The 27,035-nt window shown below is 37.5% G+C and overlaps 1 protein-coding gene and 1 non-coding gene across 2 annotated transcripts in view; one reads left to right on the forward strand and one right to left on the reverse strand.

The window, feature by feature from the left end:
• The window catches only part of CSMD1 (CUB and Sushi multiple domains 1), a 1,821,542-nt gene that overhangs the window by 1,233,420 nt on the left and 561,087 nt on the right, over window positions 1-27,035 (forward strand). The gene's annotated exons all lie outside the window — the stretch shown is intronic.
• LOC118888099 lies at window positions 23,973-24,074 on the reverse strand. Its single transcript, XR_005018244.1, has one exon. It is a non-coding gene; the product is annotated as a U6 spliceosomal RNA (small nuclear RNA).

Genomic DNA, 27,035 nt, shown 5'->3' on the forward strand with positions numbered 1-27,035 from the left:
TAGGCTGTCACTGGTCACCCTAGCTAACTTTCACACACCTTGCCCATACATCACTTTACCCCCTCTTGTTACCTGTTCTGCTTTTCTCTGTATCACTTATCATAGTGTATCTTGTATATCATGCTTATTTTTGTATGTATGTGTGCATATTAGTGTGTGCATTTATATGAATGTGTGGGGGTGTGTATGGGGAACATTATGTGTAATATAGTGTACATAAGGTGTGCATTCTATATTATGTGATGTATGATGTATACAATATAATGTATAACATAATACATATTATATGTCATATAATGTGTAAATAATCCTATATTAAGTGTGTGTGTGTGTGTGTGTGTGTATATATGTATATATGTATATATATATATATATATATATTCTTATTTACTTCCTGTCTCTTCCACTCCCCCCACTAGAATACAGTCTCTTTGAAGGTAGATATTTTTGTCTGCCCTCTTCAGTGATATCTACCAAGGACTCAGCAGAGTCTCAGGCACACAGCAGTTGCTCAATAAACATTTGTCCATTGAACGACTGAGTTTCCTAGTTATGTGGTGGCCTGAAGAAGTGTGACAAAGTGATGTCATACTCTTCTTCAGTTAGGTCTTTGTATTTCACATCTTAATCATGCATTCACCAGTCACACACTGAGGAAAGACAAATAGCTGTCATGGAGATGTTCAAAATATGTTCCTTCCCTAGAGGAAATTACAGTCTACTGGTATTTCAAGTTATGTAAATATTTATCAGATGAGTGCTGTAATAAAGATAGCAACCCTTATTGAGCATTGAGTAAAAATAGAAATTTATTAGCTTTCGAAATAGTAGTAGATCAACCCATAAAAAGTCAGAATCCACAGGGAAGATGTAAAGCAATATTAAATTAGGTCCTTTGCAAGCCAAGACACCGTGCTTTCTACATTACACCTCGTCAATGACTGAATTCCTTGAACCTCTAATTTATAGACATGTGCTTGGCAGTGGTTAAGAGAAAATCATGCTTATTATCAAAATTATATGTAGTATATGAACAAGGCACAAATAATTAAATAGCTGGTCGATTACAATAAAGTACTATAGTCTTAGAATCATTATGCCCACTGCATGGAAAGAAACGTTAAAACCATGAGAAATTAATCTTTTTCAAATTTCTGTCACAAGGTGACGGCATTTGGCAGTAAAATCTCATTGTCAGTCTAGATTCTGTGCTCTAGTAGGTCAGAAAATATTCTACAATACACTAATTTTCCTCTCTTCCACTGCTGGATGAGTCCATTTGTTACTGAATTGATGACTAGGGCATGCTGGCTTTTAGAAAGGGCATTTGAAGAACTGCAATGAAAGCCAGCCCTGCAGTTCTCCAAGTGCTACTCCAGATTTGGTGCTTGAAGAGGGCTGTGGACATGCGGGAGATGGGATGAGGGAAGGAGAATGGAGGGAGGCTACTAAGAAACCTGAGTGACTCCATTAATAAGGCTTCTAAGACAAGCTATCCAGGGAACAGAAGTCATGCCACGTCCCTTCCCTTAATCTCATCAGCCGTCGATGATGCTTTGTGTGGTTTCCACCTCTGAAACTTTATTCCAGAAATAATTTCCAACTGGCATTTTCATCACACCATACTTTCCTAGGTAACTGGATATATTGTGGTTTCATGAATCCCCACTTGAATAATCTTCAAAAATTAACAGGACTTGCTTTACCCAGTTACAAAAAAAAAAAACAACACACACATTTTGTCTCATATTAATATTGTTATAGTCACTAAGGTTGTTATTAAATTGCTGGAAATGCCACCCATCATCAGGTTTTGTTTTTAGAGGACTTTATTGCTCTATTATTAATGGGTGATTTATTTGAATGGTAGTAGACTAGAGTGATTTGTAAAACTGCTGCAGGAAAAGGCGTGTCTGCTATTCTCTGTGCTGAATTTCTGGCGTTAAGTGCTCTAGATCTTGCTTTAGAGCAGACTTTGACAGTGGAAAAAATATAGCCCCATTAACCTCTAACAGTTGTATCAAGGTTTAATAAAACACGAGGGATAATTGCCCCAATCTGCTTTGTTCCATCATAAAATGTAGCAATATGAAATTTTGCAATTGTTAAAGATCCTTGTTTTCTTAACAAAGATCCATTCCCATCTAGCATGAATATAGTAGATTGTACAAATTGCTTCATAAATCAGGTAAGTAAATTATGCTTGCAGTTTCTAAATAGGCCTTTGTCACTGCAGGAGCTAAAATATCTTTTAAAATGCTATGGAAAATCTTGCTGGAAAGGGAACTGCTGTCTAGATACATTGGGAAGAATGGCATCACTGGTAACTAGAAGCAAGGCTAGGTGGTGCATCAATGATTTATCACGCCATTTACATATATAATTTCTTAAGTAACTAGAAAAAAAGGATTATTAAAATATGTGAAACAAGATATAGCTTGATTGGATTATAGATGGTTCAATTGTAACCCTAGTAGGAAGTAAAATCCTTTTTAAATGGGTTCAGCATACAGTTATAGAGCATAATCGATTAACTAAAGGGACAAACTCACTTTGCAAAATGACTGGAGAATGCATTCTTTTATTACAAACAGTGAACAGAAAACAACCTACAGATTATGGTAGACTTGAAAGAACAGTGTACATCAGCATTTCCATCACTTATTTTTTAGAAGCCCAACATATCACATACATTAGTATCAAATTTTATAAAATAACTTAATCTTCCCATATAATTGGGTGAAAACTCTGAAACTAGAGAATTGTGGGACTATTGGTGTTTGTGTGTTGGTACAGGTACATAATTCCAGTAGTAGTTAGAAGAGGGACTTGCTATTTCGTTGTAATTTAATTATCTTATATGGTCAAATGTTTGCTAGTGAGTAACTTCAATCAGAAGCTCTAAGGATTAAGCTAATTAATCATGGTAGCTCCTTTATGAATTAAATTAAAGCCCTCCATTCTATACACAAGGAAGCTAAGTCGGCCAGTTAAATTAATTAGTCCTGATATAAAGATAGATATAGGAGAGTCAGGAGTTAAAAATCAAGGAGTACTCAGAACGTCAAGGGGAATTCAGAAAAGATACACATCTCGTAAGCCTCATCGTTTTATTTAAAACACATTTTTAAAGGTGTAAGGAGAACACTGAAAATATTTTCAGATTAAGTCCTTTCATTGGAGTGCTTATAGAATCACAGAATTGTAAAATTGAACTTGACTTTCAGCTTTCAGGGAGAAATCAGTTTGCCCAGATGGATAAAGCTGCCTCACTGAAGGAGAAATTCAGAGATAAATGAACTGATGTTGATCAAATAGTGATAATGCTGATAATTTATGTTGATTTTAAGGGAAGTAGTTAGTGTGTTCAGTAACAGGGAAAATGTAAGAAGCATGGGTGCTGCCTGTTTGTTTAGATTGAGGGAGGAGGGGAAATGCCCATCTTCCTCCAGTTATTCAGGGAAGTCTCATCGACAAGATGCTGTTTGAAGCATTCCGATTCAGGTGAGAGGGTGGTGAACTCACACCTACCTGCATCACAGGTGACCCTCTAAAGACTGGCACACCTGTCATGTATCCTCTACATTGTCTTTCAAAGGTTTTTACTTAGTGGGCAATGTCTCTTTTTAACAAGAACAAAAAATACCCCTTTATTTTGAAATGATCATAGATTTTCAGGAAATTGTAAAATCTACAAGGAGGTCTTGTACATTCACCCGATTTCTCTAACTATAGCATAATCTCAAAACCGGAAAAGTGACTTTGGGACAATCCACAGTTTATTAGTATTTCACCAATTTTACACGCTCTCATGTGTGTGCATGTGTGTAGTTCTACACAATTGTATGACCTGTGTGGATTCTTAAAACCACCACCACAATCAAGACACAGAGCAGCCCCATCACCACAAGTCTCCCTGTGCTGCCCTCCTGGTAGTCACACCACCTCCACCTGGCAAGCACTCAGCTGTTCTCCACTCTATCAGTTTGTTATTTCAAGAATATCATATACATGGAATCTTACACTGTGTAACCTTTTGTGATTGGCTTTTTCGCTTAGCACGACTCCTTTGTGAACCATCCAAGTGGTTGTGTGTATCAGTAGTTGGTTCCTTTTCATTGCCATGGAGTTTTCCATGGCAGGGATGTATCACTGTTCAACCATTGGTCTGTTGAAAGATACTGGTTTTGTTTCCAGTCTGTGGCTCTTAAGAACAAAACTGCTATCAACTTTGTGCTGTGAATGGTTTTCCATGAACATGGGTTTTCATTTCTCTTGGATTAAGGCCTGGGAGAGTAATTGGTGGATCATATGATAATTGTATGTCTAGTTTTATAAGAAACTGCCGAACAGATTTACAGAGTGGCTGTACCACCTTATGTTCCCACAAACAATATACATGTGATGCAATTTCTCAGCATCCTTTCCAGCATTTGGTGTTAAGATTTAAAAAAAAAAAAAGAGCCATTCTAATAAATAGCTGGTGATATCTCATTATGGTCTTAAGTTGCATTTCCTTAATGGCTAATGATGTTAAACATCGTTTTATGTGCTCATTTGCTATTTGTATATCTTCTCCAGTGAACTGTTAGTTTACATATTTTGCCCATTTTCTATTTGTTTTTTTTTTTCCTGTCGAGTTTTGAACGTTTGTTATATAGTCTAGATACTAATCTTTTGTTGGACATATGGTTTGCAAATATTTTCTGTCTGTAGCTTATCTTTTCATCCTTTTCAAAGGGTCTTTTGCAGAACGAGTCTCCTTTTTGGCTGATAGACTTCCATGTAGAGAACATAGATTCTAGTTTCTTTTAAAAGCAGGAAGGCTTGGCAATACCAGGCCTGCTGTCATGCATGATATCTACAGGAACAGCTGACTGGTGGCTGCCTTAAATAGAAGTGGAGTGAGCCCCATTGACCAGAACCCCATGACCTGCTTACAGCCTGCAGGCTGTTTAGGTTTACAATCCTAAATCCTAAATCTTGGCAGTTTATGTGGCCTGTATATAGAAGGCAAAGAAACTGATAAAATGTGCTCATTCATAATCTCACGATTGATTAGACATTTTCATGGGGATTCAAATGAGCTGTACAAATCGTGATATAAGGGAATTTAAATTGTGGAAATAAAGCTTAATTCAAATGATAAAGAACAAAAGAAACATATTTTACAAATTCTTATGTATGTTTTTCAAAATTCTTAACCTTTTATATCTGGTTTAGCCATAAATTTTTAGGTTTAAAATGGACAATTTTGTTTCCCTTACTTACTCTGCTGTCTTGAATGCAAAATGGAATAGCCTTAGTATAAATCATCAAAGATACATAACAATGATTTTTTAAAATAGATCTTTATGGGAGTGTAATTGCTTCACAATACTGTGTTAGTCTCTGTTGTACACCAAAGTGAATCAGCCATATGCATACATATGTCCCCATATCCTTTCCTTCTTGAGCCTCCCTCCCATCCTGTCTATCCCACCCCTCTAGGTCATCACAAAGCACCAAGCTAATCTCCCTGTGCTATGCTGCTGCTTCCCACTAGCTAACTGTTTTACATTTGGTAGCGTATATATGTCCATGCTACTCTCGCTTCACCCCAGCTTCACCCTCCCACCCGATGTCCTCAAGTCCATTCTCAATGCCTACATCTTTATTCCTGCCCTGCAACTAGGTTCATCAGTACCATTTTTTTTTTTTTAGATTCCATATGTATGCTTTAGAATATGGTATTTGTTTTTCTCTTTCTGACTTACTTCACTCTGTATGACAGACTCTAGGTACATCCACCTCACTACAAATAACTCAATTTCATTTCTTTTTATGGCTGTGTAATATTCCATTGTATATATGTGCCACATCTTCTTTATCCATTCATCTGATGATGGACACTTAGGTTACTTCTATGTCCTGGCTGTTGTAAATAGTGCTGCAGTTAACATTGTGGTACATGTCTCTCTCTTTTTTTTTTGAAGGGAATGCTATTTATTTATTTATTTATTTATTTTTATTATTTATGGCTGTGTTGGGTCTTCGTTTCTGTGTGAGGGCTTTCTCTAGTTGCGGCAAGTGGGGGCCCCTCTTCATCGCGGTGCGCGGGCCTCTCAGTATCGCAGCCTCTCTTGTTGTGGAGCACAGGCTCCAGACGCGCAGGCTAAGTAGTTGTGGCTCATGGGCCTAGTTACTACGCGGCATGTGGGATCTTCCCAGACCAGGGCTTGAACCCGTGTCCCCTGCATTGGCAGGCAGACTCTCACGTCTCTTTTTGAATTATGGTTTTCTCAGGGTATATGCCCAGTAGTGGGATTGTTGGGGCATATGGTAGTTCTATTTTTAGTTTTTTAAGGAACCTCCATACTGTTCTCCATAGTGGTTGTATCAATTTACATTCCCACTAACAGTGCAAGGTGGTTCCCTTTTCTCCGCACCCTCTCCAGCATTTATTTGTTTGTAGATTTTTTGATGATGGCCATTCTGACTGGTGTGAGGTGATACCTCATTGTAGTTTTGATTTGCATTCCTCTAATGATAAGTGATGTTGAGCATCTTTTCATGTGCCTCTTGGCCATCTGTATGTCCTCCTTGGAGAAATGTCTATTTTGGTCTTCTACCCATTTTTTTAATTGGGTTGTTTGTTTTTTTGATATTGAGCTGCTTGAGCTGCTTTTATATTTTGGAGATTAATCCTTTATCAGTTGCTTCGTTTGCAAATATTTTCTCCCCTTCTGAGGGTTGTCTTTTCGTCTTGTTTATGGTTTCCTTTGCTGTGCAAAAGCTTTTAAGTTTCATTAGGTCCCATTTGTTTATTTTTGTTTTTATTTCCATTTCTCTAGGAGGTGGGTCAAAAAGGATCTTGCTGTGATTTATGTCATAGAGTGTTCTGCCTATGTTTTCCTCTAAGAGTTTTACAGTGTCTGGCCTTACATTTAGGTCTTTAATCCATTTTGAGTTTATTTTTGTGTATGGTGTTAGGGAGTGTTCTAATTTCATTGTTTTACATGTAGCTGTCCAGTTTTCCCAGCACCACTTGTTGAAGAGGCTGTCCTTTCTCCATTGTATGTTCTTGCCTCCCTTGTCATAAATTAGGTGACCATATGTGTGTGGGTTTATCTCTGGGCATTCTATCCTTTACCATTGATCTATATTTCTGTTTTTGTGCCAGTACCATACTGTCTTGATTACTGTAGCTTTGTAGAATAGTCTGAAGTCAGGGAGCCTGATTCCTCCAGCTCCATTTTTCTTTCTCAAGATTGCTTTGGCTATTCATGGTCTTGTGTGTTTCCATACAAATTGTGAATTTTTTTGTTCTAATTCTGTGAAGAATGCCATTGGTAGTTTGTTAGGGATTGCACTGAATGTGTAGATTGCTTTGGGTAGTATGGTCATTTTCACAATATTGATTCTTCCAATCCAGGAACATGGTACATTTCTCCATCTGTTTACGTCATCTATGATTCCTTTCATCAGTGTTTTACAGTTTTCTGAGTACGAGTCTTAAGCCTCCTTAGGCAGGTTTATTCCTAGGTATTTTCTTCTTTTTGTTGCGATGGTAAATGGGATTGTTTCCTTAGTTTCTCTTTCTGATTTTTCATTGTTGGTGTATAGGTATGCCAGAGATTTCTGTGCATTAATTTTGTATCCTGCAACCTTACCAAATTCATTGATTAGTACTAGTAGTTTTCTGGTAGCGTCTTTAGGATTTTCTATGTATAGTATCATGTCATCTGCAAACAGTGACAGTTTTACTTCTTCTTTTCCAATTTGGAGTCCTTTTATTTCTTTTTCTTCTCTGATTGCCGTGGCTAGGACTTTCAAAACTATGTTGAATAAGAGTGGTGAGAGTGGACATCCTTGTCTTGTTCCTGATCTTAGTGGAAATGCTTTCAGTTTTTCACCATTGAGTATGATGCTTGCTGTAGGTTTCTCATATATGGCCTTTATTATGTTCAGGTAATTTCTCTCTGTGCCCATTTTCTAGAGAATTTTTATCATAAATGGGTGTTGAATTTTGTCAAAAGCTTTTTCTGCATCTATTGAGATGATCATATGGTTTTTGTTCCTTAATTTGTTAATGTGGTGTATCACATTTATTTGCGTATATTGAAGAATCCTTGCATCCCTGTGATAAATCCCATTTCATCATGGTGTATAATCCTTTTAATGAGTTGTCGGATTCTGTTCGCTAGTTTTTTGTTCAGGATTTTTGCATCTATGTTCATCAGGGATATTGGTCTGTAATTTTCTTTTTTTGTGGTATCTTTTTCTCATTTTGGTATCAGGGTGATGGTGGCTTCATAGAATGAATTTGGGAGTGTTTCTCCCTCTGCAATTTTTTGGAAGACTTTGAGAAGCATCTGTGTTAGCTCTTTTCTAAATGTTTGAGAGAATTCGCCTGTGAAGCCATCTGGTCCTGGACTATTGTTTGTTAGAAGATTTTTAATCACAGTTTCAATTTCATTACTTGTGATAGGTCTGTTTATATTTTCTAATTCTTCCTGGTCAGTCTTGGAAAATTGTACCTTTCCAAGAATTTGTCCGTTTCTTTGTGGTTGTCCATCTTATTGGCATATAGGTGTTTGTAGTAGTCTCTTATAATCCTTTGTATTTCTGTGGTGTCAATTGTGATTTCTCCTTTTTCATTTCTAATTTTATTGATTTGCGTCCTCTCCCTTTTTTTCTTGATGAGTCTGGCTAAGGGTTTATCAATTTGGTTTATCTTCTCAAAGAACCAGCTTTTAGTTTTATTGATCTTTGCTATTTTTTCTTCATTTCGTTTCATTTATTTCTGCTCTGATTTTTATGATTTCTTTACTTCTTCTGACTTCAGGTTTTCTTTGTTCTTCTTTCTCTAGTTGCTTTAATCGTAGGGTTAGATTGTTTATTTGAGATTTTCTTGTTTCTTGAGGTGAGATTGAATTGCTATAAAGTTCCCTCTTAGAACTGCTTTTGCTGCATCCCATAGGTTTTGGGTCATCGTGTTTTTGTTGTCATTTGTTTCTATGTATTTTTTATTCTTCGATTTCTTCAGTGATCTCTTGGTTATTTAGTAGCACACTGTTTAGCCTCCATGTATTTGTGTTTTTTATAGTTTTTCTCCTGTAATTGATTTACAGTCTCATAGTGTTGTGTTCAGAAAAGATGCTTGATACAATTTCAATTTTCTTGAATTTTCCGAGGCTTGATTTGTGACCCAAGATGTGATCTTTCCTGGAGAATGTTCCATGTGCACTTGAGAAGAAAGTGTATTCTGCCACTTTCGGGTGGAGTGTTCTATAGATATCAATTAAATCTATCTGGTCTGTTGTGTCATTTAAAGCTTGTGTTTCCTTATTTATTTTCTGTTTGGATGATGTGTCCATTGGTGTAAGTGGCGTGTTAAAGTTCCCTACTGTTATTGTGTTACTGTCTATTTCTCCTTTCATGGTTGTTAGCATTTGCCTTATGTACTGAGGTGCTCCTATGTTGGGTGCATAAACATTTATAATTGTTACGTCTTCTTCTTTGATTGATCCATTGATCATTATGTAGTGTCCTTCTTTGTCTCTTGTAATAGTCTTTATTTTAAAGTATATGTTATCTGATACAAGTATTGGTGCTTCAACTTTCTTTTGATTTCCATTTGCGTGGAATATCTTTTTCCATCCCTTTACCTTCAGTCTGTATGTGTCCTTAGGTCTGAAGTGGGTTTCTTGTAGACAGCATATATATGGGTCTTGTTTTTGTGTCCATTCAGCCAGGCTGTGTCTTTTGGTTGGGGCATTTAATCCATTTACATTGAAGGTTATTATCGATATGTATTTTCCTATACCCATTTTCTTAATTGTTTTGTGTTTGTTTTTGTGGGTCTTTTCCTTCTCTTGTGTTTCCCACCTAGAGAAGTTTCTGTAGCATTTGTTGTAAAGCTGGTTTGGTGGTGCTGTATTCTCTTAGCTTTTGCTTGTCTGAAAAGCTTTTGATTTCTCCATCAAATCTGAATGAGATCCTTGCTGGGTAGAATAATCTTCGTTGTAGGTTTTTCTCTTTCATCACTTTAAGTGTATCCTGCCACTTCCTTCTGGCCTGCAGAGTTTCTGCTGAAAAATCAGCTGATAACCTTATGGGGATTCCTTTATATGTTATTTTTTGTTTTGTCCCTTGCTGATTTTAATATTTTTTCTTTGAATTTAATTTTTGTTAGCTTGATTGATATGTGTTTTGGTGTGTTTTTCCTAGGGTTTATTCTGTATGGGACTCGCTGTGCTTCCTGGACTTGGCTGACTATTCCCTTTCCCATGTTAGGGAAGTTTTCAACTATAATCTCTTCAATTATTTTCTCAGACCCTCTCTTTTTTTTTTTTTTTTTTTTTTTTTTTAAATGAAGATCCTTGTCATCTTATGAACTGTGGATTCAGGATGAATTGGGTTATTGTCTAATGTTCCTGTGAGGGTCTGTCTGTCTTTTTTTTTTTTTTTTTAAGCTACTTTATTTATTTATTTATTTATTTTTGGCTGTGTTGGGTCTTCGGTTCGTGCGAGGGCTTTCTCTAGTTAACGGCAAGTGGGGGCCACTCTTCATCGCGGTGCGGGGACCGCTCTTCATCGCGGTGCGCGGGCCTTTCACTATCGCGGCCCCTCCCGTTGCGGGGCACAGGCTCCAGACGCGCAGGCTCAGTAGTTGTGGCTCACGGGCCCAGCTGCTCCGTGGCATGTGGGATCTTCCCAGACCAGGGCTCGAACCCGTGTCCCCTGCATTAGCAGGCAGATTCTCAACCACTGCGCCACCAGGGAAGCCCGACCCTCTCTTTTTCTCTTCTTCTGGGACCCCTATAATTCGAATGGTGGTGCGTTTAGTGTTATCCCAGAGTTTCCTGAGATTGTCTTCAATCCTTTTCATTCATTTTTCTTTATTCTGCTCCTTGGCATTTTTTTCCACCATTTTTTCTTCCAGCTCACTTATTTATTCTTCTGCCTCAGTTATTCTGTTATTGATTCCTTCTTGGGTATTTTTCATTTCAGTTACTGTGTTGTTCATCTCTGTTTGTTCTTTAGTTCTTCTAGATCTTTCTTAAACATTCCTTGTATTTTCTCAATCCATGCCTCCATTCTATTTCTGAGATTCTGGATATCTTTACTATCATTACTCTGAATTCTTTTTCAGTTAGATTGCCTGTTTCTTCTTCATTTATTTGCTCTTGTAGGTTTTTACGTTGCTCCTTCGTCTGTGACATTTTTTTTTGCCATCTCATTTTCTTTTTTTTTTTTTTTTTTTTTTTTATGAGTGGGATTGTGTTCCTGTCTTACTGGTTGTTTGGCCTGAGGCTTCCAACACTGGAGTTTGTAGGCTGTTGGGTAGAGCTGGGTCTTGGTGCTGAGATGAAGACCTCTGTGAGACCTCACTCCAATGAATATTTCTTGGGGTCTGAGGTTCTCTGTTAGTCCAGTGTTTCTGACATGGACCTCCCACCGCAGGAGCTTTGGCCCGTGAACCAAGATCCTGCAAGCCATGTGGGGTGGCAAAAAAAAAAAAAAGAGAACAATAACAAAGCAAAAAATAAAATTAGACTAGGAAAGTAACAGATACGTTAGAAAGAATATAAAAATACAGATGAATCAACAACCAGAAAATACAACAGTACCACAGTAGTAAAAAAGAGGAGGACGGACAAGAGGAAAAAAAAGAAAGAAAGAAAGAAAAAAACAATGGGGAAAAGGCCTTGGCTGTGGAGGGCAGGGCCTAAGCCAGGGTGAGGTTTGGGTGTTGGGCGGGGCCTATGCTTAGGACCCACAGGGCTGGAAAAGGCCCCTGGGGGCTGTGGGCAGTGGGGCTTACGCTCAAGGGACAAAGAGGCCCAGGCGTGCCCCCCACCCCTGGTCTCAGAGGGCAGGGGACCTCACCTGGGAGCCCAGCAGGCTTCCTGGGCTCGAGTGGGTGGGGCAAATGCCCTCCTCTCCTCTCCTGCTTCTCCCATCTGGGAGGGCCCCTTCTGCTTGCCTCTCCTGTTCTCCCCTCTGCCTCCTTCCTATGCCCCCAGGACCCACGCAGCCTGGAGGGGGCTTTGGAGGACAGGGGACTGTCCTGGCAGTTCAGCAGGCTCCTCAGGCCCAAGTGGGCGGGGCAAACATCCTCTGTTCCTCTCCTGCTCCTCCCAGCTGGCTCCTCCCTCCTGGCTCTCCTGATCTCCCCGGCCTCCCTCCTATGCTCCCAAGGACCCATGTGGCCTGGAGGGGGCTTTGGAAGGCAGGGGACCAGCTTGGGAGCTCAGCAGGCCCCCTGTGTCCGAGTGGTCGGGGCAGTCACCCTCCTCTCCTCTCCTGCTCCTCCTGGAGGGCACCTCCCGCCTACGTCTCCTGATCTCCCCGGCCTCAGGGGCTCTGATCCTGTCTGGCCTCCACTTCTCCTCTCCCCTCTGTCCCCCCACATCCTACCGGTTCACTTGGCGGTTCCTCCCATCTCCTTGGGCATCAGGGTCCCCCACCAGCAGCCAGCAGGTTCCCTAGTTGTGGGGAGATGCTAACTCGGTGTCTTTCCACACTGCCATCTTCAACAGTGATGTTTTAACTTCAGAAGTGTTCACCAGTTTTTTTACTAATCTATCCAAATTAATTGATGCACTAATTGGATTAAATTAGATAATTTAATTACAGCAAATGATTATATTTATTTGGTATAGTACTTATTTGGTCATATCCCTTGGGTTCAATGAATTTACATTATTTTCATAAAGAGGAAGCAGATGGAGAGAATTTCTAAGTAGTAGTTTATGCCAGAAAAGAAAAACAAGTTATGTTTTAAGATATGTGAAAATATATGGAAAGTCAGGGAGATAAGCTAAGATTAACAAATTGGATAATTAGTAAAGTGCTTTGGAAAGGAAAGCAACATATTTTGTGAGCACTGTATATCGCAATTATTATTAGAATACTTTGCAGGGAATTCAATTTGTTTGTTTAAATAACCTGTTTCATAGGTTGAACTGTCAGTTTGAAAGGCATATAAAGTAGTATGAACCATGTGACATCCAAGCAAGATACTTTCATTATATATCTGGGAAAGTCATAGCTTTAAGTAAAAATCCAAGTTCACTAAAGACTATGTAAGAAATTCTCCACCCCCCGAAACCCAAGAAAATCTTTACAGCTTTTTAATGCAGATGTACATATGAAAAGTATTCCACAAGACTTTGTAGGTTTCTGACATTGGAAAAAATGATCCCATATAGTTAGGCGTACTTTTTTGTAAGGGCTAATTCATGTGTTATTCTTTAAAAGACAAGAAAGAATTAGAAGAAAATTGCATTAGGTGAATATATCATGTAAAGAATACAGTGGTAATTTCTGTGAACGGAAAAGAGAATCCTATTATGAATTGTAGAAGTATTTGCTAATTCATCTATCATTTACATCCAGTTTATCAGGTATTGTGTATGCTAAGAATGAGGTTTAGCTGTCTATAATCTATCATTCCAATGAACCAAACTGCCATCTTACTTTCAGGCACAATTTTTTAGAATCCATATAAAAGTCATGTATGACATGTTTTGACCCAATTTTAGTTTTACATTGCATGCTATTTACATCACAGTGACATATTTAAACTTGCTTTAGTTCAAGGAATAACTTCATTCCTGTTTTTTGCTCCTTTTAGCAATGAAAATGACAAACTAAAAATCTCTGGTTGTTCTTGTAAAATATATGATCATTTTTCTCCAATACTATCATCATTCAAAATAATAATTTTCTTTTATCTGCTGGAAAACAAATGAATAGATACCCTATTAATGTTCGCTTCTGTATCTATGGTAAACTCTAATTACCATAATACAAAGCCCAACTTGTGTTTCTCTTGATTTTTATATTAATATTCACTTTATTAAGAGGGTTAATTGGAGTGTATTTTGTTAAAATGAAGCTTAGCATATGAGACAATTTGAGTGATTCCTTTTTTTTGGTTAACTCAGCATTTCTTATTGGGCATCAAGTGTTTTTGGTAAAGGACATTAATTTGCAAATTCTGCATTACAGCACTACAATTTTAATTGCGTTAGGCTTTCACCCATGTTTTAAAGTCTTCAAAGGTTTGTTGCACCTCTAAGTCTACTTTTTGACAATGTCCTAAAGGCTCTCTGTGATCCAGTCCCTCTCTGCTTCTGCAGTATCATTACCCTACACTTCAGCAACAACCACATACACATGCAGGCACACACACACACACACGCTTGCATGCATACACAGACATGCATGCACACGCACTCATGCGTACAAGCACATGTGCACACATGTGCATGCATACAAGCACACACATGCAGCTGCACACATGCATGCACACACAGGCACACACACATGTGCATGCATACCAACACACATGCAGCTGCATACATGCATGTACACATGCGTGCACACACACACACTTTCTGATCCCCTTCCTGTTTTATTTTTCTCTTTATCTCTTTTCATTATCTAATAACTGTATATAGTTATTATGTATACACATATATTATTTCATTTATTGTTTCTTTCACAAAAATGAGAATGAGGATGGAGGCTTTAATGTTACGTTCACGTAAACTGTGCTGGGGACTTGCTGGTTACTCAGTATATATGTTGAGCGAATAAATGAATGAATGAATCTTCATGAAGCTGCCTCCTTCTCAGCATTCAGCTGATAATTCCAATGTCAAGTCCTCAAAAGTCCCTTCCCTAAACACCCTTGCTGAGTTAGCTCACTTCACAATCTTAAGAAAAATAATGTTCCACATTATCCTGGTCTTATCATTTATGTATCTTCTGTCAATAATTTGAAAACATTTACTTAACCATTTTTCTTTTTCTGCAAGAATATAAGCTCTTTGATAAGAGGCCTTACCTTGTACTTGGCTGTATACCCAGAACATAATATGCCTGTCACATAATAAACATTTGTTAAGTAGTATTGATTTTTTGACTGCCTGCCCAATTTTACTCACCATAGCATGGTACCTGGCACAGAGTGGGTCACTATATCTACCAATATCTATTATCTATATATAACTCATTTATCTGTCTGTCTGCTATCTACTATCATGTGTCTCTGTGTCATCTATCATCTATCTATAGGTCATCTACCTATCTATTGATATGTCATCTATTTATCTACCTATCTACCATAGTCTACATATACAATAAATGGGTATTTGATCGTCGAGAATTTTAATATTGTTAACCTTCTTTAGAGTATATCAATATTAATATTTATTATACTTTTATTGATAAAGAAGGTATATTCAAGTTAATCACATGGAAAATGAGAGCACATAGTTTAAGATATAAAAACCAAAGCACCATCAGAATATTGAAATCTTTCCAAAGAAAAGATACTGATATCTAGCTGCAGTATTTTTGCAGTACATATTTGGGTCCACAGGGATCAGAGTATCCGACAGTAGAAGGCATATGGACATCAGTCAGACTCCCCATGGTTTCCTCAAGAAAGTTCATTCTAAGCAATCTTTATTTGAGTGTAAATGTCGGGCAGCTCTAGGTCAAATGAGGTATATTTGAGCTGACAAGCTCCATAAAGAGCATTTGATCTGAATCTCTCCCTTTGGGGATGTGGGAGCCCGTGCCTGGAGGTGAGTGAGGATGTAAAATCATGGTGGTGTTGGTGAAGTCTCAGAGGCAGGCTGTGCGGGATTTTGCCCCTGGGCACTGAAATGTAAAGGGTGTAAACATTTAAAGTAAGGAGAAACAATTTAGTACAATATTCAGATAATAAATAGCTAAAATAGGAGCCACCAGATGTAGCAGTTATTCATCATACCTCTCTCAGCGAGTTGCATAATGAATTGCAAAGTTGATTTGAGGTCTGATGAAAATTGTAAGTTACAGCTCTGCTAATAATGAGATTGGAACCCAGGCATCCTATCTCATAAACTTAGTGAAGACGACCATCCCAGAGAAATGAAAGAACAATGAATTGAAGATAACCTCAGAGTGTGTTTCCACAATGGAAAGCGCTTGATCTTGAAGCCACATAAGTTACAGATTCAGATTCCTTCTGACAGTATTCAAGTTACATACTCTCTTTAGTCTTTTTTTAAATCACTGTAACTGCCTCATACCTATTTTAAACCAAGTGATCATCTCTTAACAAAACCAAATAAAGTAATATTTTGAGAGTGGCAGTGATGTTACCATGGGATAACCTTAAATCAAGTCTAGTTAATATTGAATGTTGCAAATGGTAGTTAACTTACAGGTATTTGATTACAAAAAACCTATTTGGAACATGTCCCCTCGCTGACTTAGACAGCCACTGGGCTGCCCTGCTAGTGGAAAACCCCTCAACACAATTGTAATGATTTACCCACATGCAGTGCAGAGTGCTTTCCAGTATTTTGTCCAAAGCTAGCAAATTTGAGTTTTGTGTTCTAAGTTTATTATCATTTTGTTTCCTAATGCAATAACTCCATTTAGCCACAGCCCCACAATGTAAAATATTATGTATAGTGTGGGTCAGTACCTACTGTTGACATTTTATAACATCCTCATTACTTTTAAGTTTTCACAATTATGAATAAAGCTGCTATAAACATCCATGTGCAGGTTTTTGTGTGGACATAAGCTTTCAGCTCCTTTGGGTAAACACCAAGGATCATAACTGCTGGGTCGTATGATAAAAGTATGTTTAGTTTTGTTAAGAAACCACCAAACTGTCTTCCAAAGTGGCTGCACCATTTTGCATTCCCACCAACAATGAATGAGAGTTCCCATTGCTCCACATACTCACCAGCATTTGGTGTTGTCAGTGTTTTGGATTTTTACCATTTTAATAGGTGTATAGTGGTATCTTGTTTAATTCACATTCCCCCGATGACTTATGATATGGAGCATCTTTCCATATGCCTGTTTGTCCTCTGTATATTTTCTTTGGTGAGGTGTCTGTCTAGGTCTTTCACCCATTTTACTTGAGTTTTTTGTTTTCTTATAGTTGAGTTTTAAGAGTTCTTTGTATGTTTTGATAATAGTTCTTTATCAGATGTGCCATTTGCAAATATTTTCTCCCCATATGTGGCTTGATTTCTTAGAGCAGAACTTTTTAATTTTAATGAAGTCCAACTTCTCAATTTTTTACATATTATTCTTTTGCTGCTGTATTTAAAAAGTCATTGCCAAACTCAAGGTCATTTAGATTGTTTCCTGTTACCTTATAAGAGTTGTGTAGTTTTGCACTTTACAGTGAGGTCTATGGTCCATTTTAAGTAAATTTTGTGAAGAATGTGAAATCTGTTTAGATTAATTATTTTGCATGTGGATGTCCATTTATTCCAGCACCCTCTGTGGAAAAGTCAGTCTTTTCTCCATTGTATTGCCTTTGCTCCTTTGTCAAACAAAGATCAGTTGACTGTAATATTTGTTTGGGTCTATTTCTAGGCTTTCTATTCTGTTGTATTCCTCTATTTGTCTATTTTAGCAGTATCACAATGGCTTGATGACTGTAGCTTTATAGTAATCTTCATTCTTTACAGCATGTCAGAATTTGCATCATGCCACAGTTTCACCCAGAGCTTTTAAAATGTAATTTTTTAAAATTAAATTGAAGAGGAAAGAGAAATTCTGAGTGGCCTAGAGAAATCTTGCAGGAGTGTACACTAGTTTTCTGTTCACTGGGAAATCTAGAATTAATTTTTCTCAAGCAGTTTTTTTACCAGTATTTCATTTTGCATATAATAATTATAAATAGGTGCTAATATTTATTAGGCACATGCATTGTAAGAAAGTTTTACACATATTACAAAGAGTAATTTTTACAGTCCTTCTAAGCAGGGATTACTATGCCCATTTTACATTAAAGAACAAAGGCTGGGGTAACGTACTCAAGTTCCCGTAGTAGATCCCAGGTCTGATATCTGAATGCCAAATACCTCTCTACAATACATTATCCCTGTTTTATAAATATCACTGGATGATCAATCTTTCTAATGGCATTTTAAAAAATGAATTTTAAGGCTTACCACATTTAAAGTTAGTGCTTTACATTTCTGTTATATTCCATTTCAAAATAAAAGAGACAATATTTGTGATTTTGGATAAAAATGTACTGTTGTGTTCACCGACTTATTCATATAACAAATATTTATTGTGCTCAATTTATGCCTGGCATTTTCATGTCCTTTTATTATATCTCAATATAAAGGTGCTGCAAATACTTCAAAACAGTTCAACGGATTCAATGTTCAGTGGTTCCAGCACACTGAACATCTTTATAAACAGCAAGAAGCAGATTCAGTGAGCAAGGAAATCCATTTGGGTTATACTAAAAGTTTTGAGATATAAAAGGCAGAAGTTTTAAAGTTTAGATAAGCAAGGAGAACAAACAGAAAAGGAGGAACAGGGATTAGTAGAAGGTGGGGAACGAAACTGATTCCAAGGTACAGTGATCTCTCATCACCATGGCACCAAGGTAATGGAGACCCCAGTCCTGGCGGATGGAGGACCAAGGTGGACTGCCAAAACCACGCCATCTCTTCCTCTCTGGGAGAGTCTTAAGTGAAGCAGAGGTCAAGTGTTTTTTTAACAGGTTGGACTTTACCGTAACTCAAGGCCCTGCTGTTTTCCAAATAGCTGTTTGTTTCCAAAGGCCATCAGCTGTTAATTAGAGTGGCAGGGCTGAAGGTGCCACCAGCCCAGCATGTGGCTTTCACAGCAAACTAGCAGGTAAACAATTCTGGGTACTGGCTGAACTCCTCAAAGGGTTACCTAAGAAACCAGTCTATTTAAGCCAGAAGAAAAATAGCATTTACACAGAGAATATCTGCAAGAAAAGTAGAGAAAATAAAAATGGAAACAATTGCCTATTGTAAATAAGCCTCAATTTTTATAGCTTTCTCAATAATGTCCCTACTTTCATTACTTATTTGAAAGGTAAATTAAGCTTCATAGACTTAAATTAGAAACAGAATTGATTTCCCTTTAGATATGGCTACCCTGTTCTCCATACGCTGTGATAGTAGAGAAATAGACATTTGCTCTCTCCGGTCTTATCCAAACTATGAACAGGTGACAGCCGGTGACAGTTTCTTCATCTGCCGTATACAGGGTAACCATATACTTGATTGTCCAAACTGGGACTCTTTTTGGTCTGGTATAAATGCTAAGCTAGACACAACAACAGCAGGTCTAAATTGGGACAGTTCCCGGACACACCAGGATGTAAGGTCCCCAACACTGCACAGGTACTTCAAGGAGAGAAGCGTGATTAGGTCACATTTGTAGTCATAGCTTTAAATCTGAATGGGATCCTGTATTTTATTGGATTCATAATGGATATTTTATATTGTAATGTGCTTCAATATAATTCTTTATCCCCTCACCCACATTTCAACAATTACACTCTTCATACATTTGAATAAATTTATACAAGGATATGGAAAAGACACTTCTTTAGAAATCCCTTGCTAGACCACCAAATAGAAGGAACCATGCCAGAAGCTGATCTAGTAATTTATGTGGTCTCACCTCCCATTTTGCAAAAGTAAAACTTAGTTTAGGGACTTTGAGGCCCTTCCCTGAGGTCACATTGCTACCTGTGAAAGACAGATCTTCTACTAGTGCCTTTCCAGAGAGTATTCCAAGCCACTGTCATTATCCATGAAACCCAGAACTCAGATGGATGAGCCGTACCCTGATTTTATAGAAACAAGCCCAAGCTTAGCATCAGATGATAATGTAATGATGTGTAGAACAGTTTTAAGGGATTTCTACTGTGGAAAGGACAATTAGACTGCTGAGTCATTAAATTCAACATAGAGAAACTGGCCCTGAGACAACTTTATTTTGTAGCCACTCTTTTAGGTAGAAAATAAGAATAATGGCTTCACTTATCAAGTTTGGAATCAGATCTTATCAGTCAACTTAAATGTCCCTGTAAAAAATGTCATCAAAATACAGGCTCCCAAAATCCACTCACATATTTTCTATAATGAACCTAGTAAATTAATTTATAATGAATAGATCTCTTATTTTTACTTCAAAAAGCAGGCTTGAATTATGTTGATCCTTCTTTTTTTTCCCAGATTTATTGAGAAGTAATTGACACATAATGTTGTATAAGTTTAAGGTGTGCGAGGTGATGATTTGATGCAGGTGTGTATTGCGAAATGATTCCCACAATAATGTTAGTTAACACCTCCATCACCTCACAAAATTACCACTGTTTTTGTGATGAGAACTTTAAAGATCTATTCTCTTAGCAACTTTCAAATATACAATACAGTGTTATTAACTACAGTCACCATGCTGCACATCACATCCTCACATTTTCTTTATCCATTCATTTCCATGTCTTGGTTCTTGTGAATAATGCTGCAGTGAACACGGGAGTGCAGATTTATTCAAGATAGCGATTTCATTTCCTTTGGATGTGAACCCAGAATTGGGATTGCTGGATCATGTGGTTCTATTTTTATATTTTTGAGGAACCTCCATACTGTTTTTTTCTGTTGCAGCTGCACCAATTTACATTCCCACCATATGTTGATCTTTTTAAGTGAAATTTGTCCAAATCTAGAATTGTTGGTTTCAAAATGACCTTGCTTACTGCACTTTATCCAAAGATAGTTTAAGGGTAAAATTTGGCCAAGTTCTTCTCCACATTGTTATGAATCCAAATAAAGAATTTGGAACTGCATAAAATATGTAGCAATGGTGAATATAATAAATGCTTTGATGGGAATCCTAGAGCCAGTTTGGAATATGATCTATGTCATTCAGAATGAGGCTGAGTCTGCCCAGCTGCAGTAATGTTATGACTGTATTTACCTTCTATGTCATTATCTGAAACTGGGTTCAAAAGAGATCAAAATAAAGGAATAGGATAGTGCAGTCTGATTTTGGATGGCATATAAAGAAGCTAGAATATATGCACATCATTTGGCAAGAAAGGAAAAATTCCAAAATCTACATCTAAATAAGAATGTTAAGTATTAGAGAGTTATTCAGAAGAAAAATATATAAAGTTGCTTATTTCCATATTTATAATAAGCCATCATTAAATTTAAATAGGATAAACTTTATACATGTGGCTTTAACCTGTTAATTTGAATGTGTTCACATGAGAGTAGGTCATGGTTTTTGCTTATGTGGAACCAAAACTTTACATTTTTCTAAATTTTCTAAAACATAGTATCCTAATACTGTCACATTTTAAGTCAATAAATAGCATCAAATAAAAATAAGCAAACTGCCAGCTTAAAATTAATGAATATCCTTTACATCTTAAAATTTGGGGCAAAATATTTTGATATCAAGCTAAGCACAGCAGGTATAATTTATTTGAAAAAAAAATAGGGGGGCTTTCCTGGTGGCGCAGTGGTTGAGAATCTGCCTGCCAATGCAGGGGACACGGGTTCGAGCCCTGGTCTGGGAAGATCCCACATGCCGCGGAGCAACTGGGCCCGTGAGCCACAACTACTGAGCCTGCGCGTCTGGAGCCTGTGCTCCGCAACAAGAGAGGCCGCGATAGTGAGAGGCCCGCGCACCGTGATGAAGAGTGGTCCCTGCTTGCCACAACTAGAGAAAGCCCTCGCACAGAAACAAAGACCCAACACAGCCAAAAATATAAATAAATAAATTAATTAATTAAAATAAATAAATAAATAAATTGGAAGTCTGAAGTCCTGGGTGTGAATCTAATTTACTAGTCGTAGGGCCTTGGTAAATTATTAAACTTCTTTGTCTCAGTTTCCATATGAGGAAAAAGGATGACAACCTCACAAAATAATTATAGGTATTAAAGTAAAAGAGTATGAAAATGTTTTCAGTAGAAGAAAGACAAGGCACAAAAACAATATTCAAAAAAGTGCTTTAAAAATATTTTATTTTTCTTTCAACTTAAAATAATCCTTCGACACCTTGTTGAAATGCCCCCCAATTTAGAAGAATGCTGACATGCACATATGAGCACTGCCACAGAAAAGGCGGTGTTGATTATGGAAATGGAGTGGGGGCTTTCTCTAGATCTCTTGTGCTCAGTGGTGTGCTGATAGATGGTTCACAACCAGTTCACTGGGGGGAAGAGCTCAATTTATAGCATTTTCTATCTACTTGGTCTAAACCCTTCCATGTTGACCAATTCCTGGCTATCCACATAGTGTCACTGGACATGGCATTGGGAAGAGGTATGCAGTAGTCCTCTCTTGTGTAATATTTCCACCAGACAGAAACCTCAGGAGTGCAGAGAAATGCCAAATACAGTAAAATAATTAGGAATTTATGTGATCTGAGTAGTTATTACCTCTATTTTTAATATAATTGTTTTAATTTTGTTTACATAATTTAATCACTTATTATAATGACTATATTTAGCAATTGTCTTGCGAATTTCTGAGTATTTAACATTGGTCTCCCAAACTGAAGTTTTCTTATTCCTTGTGAGATGTGGTAACCAGATGTAGGAGCATATTCTAAGTGTTGACACACATGACATTTAAAATGGGGAAGATAATCATTGGTCAGTCCTTGGGTCCAAGAGCTATTGGGAAGACCTTAAGATTCTCCATCTGTTTCTTGAGTTATGGTTTGGAATCCTTTCGTTTATAAAGTTTGAATTTTTTAAATCTTATAAACGTTATAAAAATCTTATGAACACATCAGGCTCTTTTCTGTCAATTTCTACAAACATTGTAAGAAACCTTGTCCTTAGAAAAATTTTATTCTAGATGACAAGATTTGAAAAAAAATATTTGAAAAGCCTCTAAAACTACCTCAACCCTTTTGGAATAATATACTTAGAAAGTGAAAAAAGTTTTCTTTCTTTTTTTTTTCTTCAGGTTTTATTTAACCAATTGTGTTTTTGTTGTTGAATTATTATAGTTTCATTCTCATTGAAAATACAATGAAACTAAAAATGTATCATCATAAACTTTCTGGTGTGATTGATACCGTGATGAAATCATTTATACAAACTGAAAACTTCGTTGAGTATATATAAAACAAAACTTTACGATTTCAAAAACACCAGAAAATAATAGTCGAAATGCTTTGTGAATGCCCAAGGTTGGAATATAGCATCCTGTACAAACTAGCAATGTGTCACAGCACCCCATTTAAAATGGCAAGCTTCATCTTCTGAGGTGTGGGAGATACAATCCAACATTGTTAGACAGTGGTGTGTATATGGTGAGGTTTGGACAAAGGCTGATGCAGCAAATGGTCTCTTCTCTACTGCTCTTACTTTGTTGAAACCACGGTTTAAAATCTAGTCCTCTGTGTAAAGCTATTTATCTTCCCAAGCCCCATCTTTTAGGTTGAAGTGCCAAAAAAAAAATAGTAATAATAATAATAATCTTACTGTCATCACTGCATTAATTTCAGTTTATTTATGAGCAAGTTATTGTTCCTGACAGGAAGGGCCATGGTTCGCTAAGAAATGAGAATAAACTAAAAAGAGAGCATATAGAGGACAACAGGGTGCCTGTGCTATTTTCACGGCCTTCAGCAGTTGACCTGGGCCTGGCCTGATTGAAACACATTCCTTCTAAGTAAAGCACCTGATACAATTTTAGGAAAATATGTAAGTGAATCAGTTTTTGCTTTAAAAAAAAAAATCAGTACCTTACTATGTCTTGAGAAAAATACTAGATATAAACAAAGGATCATAAAACTAGAATTTTATAAAATTTTTAACTATTCAATCTGATGAAATAAAAATCCTAAGAGAGTTTTAAAAGCTGATTATTACTGCCAATTATGATCCCTGAAATGTTCATGGAGTAACTAGATCATACCTGAGATTTTACAAAAAGTTTTCATGCCTACACCTCCTTGGCATCACAGAAAATTTGCCATGAGGTAGGAAGGGTGCTATTGTTACTTCCATTTTCCCTAGAGGAAACTGGGGCTTGGGATTTCCAGTAAGTTTTTTCACCTGGACATCTATTCATTCTCTCAACAGATATTCTATTGATATTCTATTGAGTTGCCTGGAGGCACTTTATTTTTGTTGAAATATATTTGACAAAAATATTGAATGCTTCGTGAATTTGCAAGTCGTCCTTCTGCGGGGTACCTGCTAACCTTCTCTGTCATTTGAATTTCAGTGTCTGCATTACTGAAGGAGCACCAACATGTACTTTTAAATAGACAGATATTTACATTGACATCATTTAATGGTTTTTGAGGCATATTCTTCACATCAGTTCTCATGAGCTTGAGAGAGAGGGGTGAATAGAATGATGCTAAAGAAAGAAGCATAAGGAATAGAAGCAGGAGCTCTCTCTAGTATGTTGGATAAAACAAAGACAAAAAACAAACCCTCGGAAACCTAACACTGAATTCATAAATGGGTGAGAAACAGAATCTCTGTCTAATCTTCAAACCATTTCTAGGGTTGCTCTGAGGGACATTTCAGATTTCAAGCTGCTGCCTTAGATAAATACCTCGCTGTACTTTAGTGCTTACTTTAATTCATTTTAGGTAAGATCTATAGCCTTGGTTCTACACACCCTGAGACTTGTCTTTGTGTTTATCTTATTTAAGTGCATTTTTTCGTGTTTTACCCAGGGGTTATTTAGAACCCCGTCGAGTCAATTATTTGATTAAAATTAAGTTGGATAACAAAGAACCAAGATACTGATTATTTTCCTAACAAATTATATTTTATTTGGTCAAAACAATACAAAAGTAAAGGAGACACTAAAACCTAATATTGTAGCAGTAATTTTAAATATATTGATTAATATTCAGGATGTTAAATTTCAAACCAAGTAGAAAATTCTTGTTATAAGGATTGTTAACCCTTTAGATTGTATATGTTCCTTGGATGTCATTTAAAAATCAGTCAGGGAATTCCCTGGCGGTCCAGTGGTTAGGACTTGGTGCTCTCACTGCCAGGGGCCAGGGTTCGATCCCTGGTTGGGGAATTAAGATTCCCACAAGCCATGTGGCATGGCCAAAAAAATAAAATAAAATAAAATAAAAAAGTAAAAGAAAAGAAAAATCAGTCACATGGGTAGCTTTATACACACACACACACACACACACACACACACACACACATATGTATGCATATATATCTATATACACATACGTATGTGTGTGTGTATATATATATGCATGTGTGTATGTATATATTATAAATATCCCAAATAAACACAAACAGGAAAGGAATCTTTTAAAAATACATTGAATTCTTTGATGCATAGATAGACAAAATCCTGATAAAATAAAATATTTTCGTGGAATTTTAGTTGTGGAAATTTTAGTCTTCAGAGCGTATGGTGTGTTGCCTTCATGACGCACTCTTGCCAGCTTTAATCCTGACTCTCCATAGCTTTGTGGATAGTTCTAATGGTGCTAGGATGTGCTCCCTATTTTCAGTGTGAATCTGGACATCTTAATTAGAAATCTGTACTCAACACTGTGATGAGATGAAGATTCAGCCATTCTTCGTATAATGGAAAAGAGAGAAAATGGTCCTGATTTTTCCATTTTCATTGAAATGGTATAGTGGCCAATAAAATAATACAAGGCAGGTGAAAATCCATATTTCTTACCCTACTTGATTTTTCCTCATAGGAAAAAATCAGTGCTGTTGACCCACCATCAACATGATTCCCATAAGATATTTTACAAATCCTACACATGAATAATACTAAGTCATCTGTGCTTTCTTACCAGTTTCCATTTTGTCCAAACTAACAGGGTTTGGGAGGAGAATTGTTTATGTGATTGACATGGAACTGGAGTGGAAAACCTTTCTTTGTATAAAGACAAACATTTTAATTTTGAGATACAAACTTTGATTCGCTGACCCATCTGATTGCTGGAGACTTACAATCAACGTCAGTGACGTTTGAACAAAGCATTTGTCTCAATGGCTATGAAAGACATGTCTGAATCCTATCCTTTTTGTGGAGTCTTAGCCACATGTCCCATAACTGCTTCCAGAAAACATCTGCTTAAGGGTCTCATAGTAAAGTCAGACTTGGCTTCTCCCAGACTGAATGTCTGAGCCTCACCTTTGACAAATATGTTTTCTTCTCCGAATTTCCTGTGTCTGCGGATAGTATCAACACTTAGGCTCTTGGAGAAAGCCTTCTTTATTCTTTTTAAAGATCTTTGTTACTTACCCCTTTCTCTGTGTTTAGGGTACAAGGTTGTCGGCTGATCTAGCTCAGCTCCCCTCCCCCTCCTCTCCCAAGGGCGCTGCTGGCTCTGGCCCTCGGCACCCACAGTCCTGTGGGCACTAGGCCTGCTCACGTCTACTCTTTCCTTAATTCCTGCTGCCAGACAAATAAAGTGGACTCCTGACATTTATACATATATTTAAGTTCGAGAGAGATGGAGAGGAAAAGAGAGAGAGAGAATAAATAGTGCATTTATTTTGTTCTTGTTAATTAATTAATTTATTATTTTTTTGGCTGTGTTGGGTCCTCGTCTCTGTGAGGGCTTTCTCTAGTTGCGGCAAGCGGGGGCCACTCTTCATCGTGGTGCGCGGGCCTCTCACTATTGTGGCCTCTCTTGTTGCAGAGCACAGGCTCCAGACGCACAGGCTCAGCAGTTGTGGCTCACGGGCCTAGTTGCTCCACGGCACGTGGGATCTTCCCAGACCAGGGCTCGAACCCGTGTCCCCTGCATTAGCAGGCAGATTCTCAACCACTGCGCCACCAGGGAAGCCCGTAAATAGTGCATTTATTTTAAAGATTTAAATAACACGATCATTTTACTCTGAGCATACACCCTAGTGAGCCTGAGAAGGAAAATGCAGACCTCCTGTGCTCCTTGTTGATCATGTTGTATTTCACTGTCTCGCTGTCGATTCCAGGCTGATTTTGACTAGACACAAGTTCGACTTCATGAACTATCTTAGAGTCTGCCTCTTGTGTGTAGATAAAGAGTCACTGCATTTCCAAAAGGTCACTGTAAGTGTTTTGCTCCCCTGTAGACACAACTGCAAAACAGCCGTCTTTGAACATCTTTGACCACATGGAATAAAAATCTTCCACTTGTTTCTCTCAAGGTCTGCTTCATGGCCCCTCTCTCCTCCAGCCCCTGGATGCACCGTTCTCATTTGTTCTGTT

The sequence above is a fragment of the Balaenoptera musculus genome, chromosome 21, assembly GCF_009873245.2.
Source record: "Balaenoptera musculus isolate JJ_BM4_2016_0621 chromosome 21, mBalMus1.pri.v3, whole genome shotgun sequence".
NCBI classification, from domain to species: Eukaryota; Metazoa; Chordata; class Mammalia; order Artiodactyla; family Balaenopteridae; genus Balaenoptera; species Balaenoptera musculus.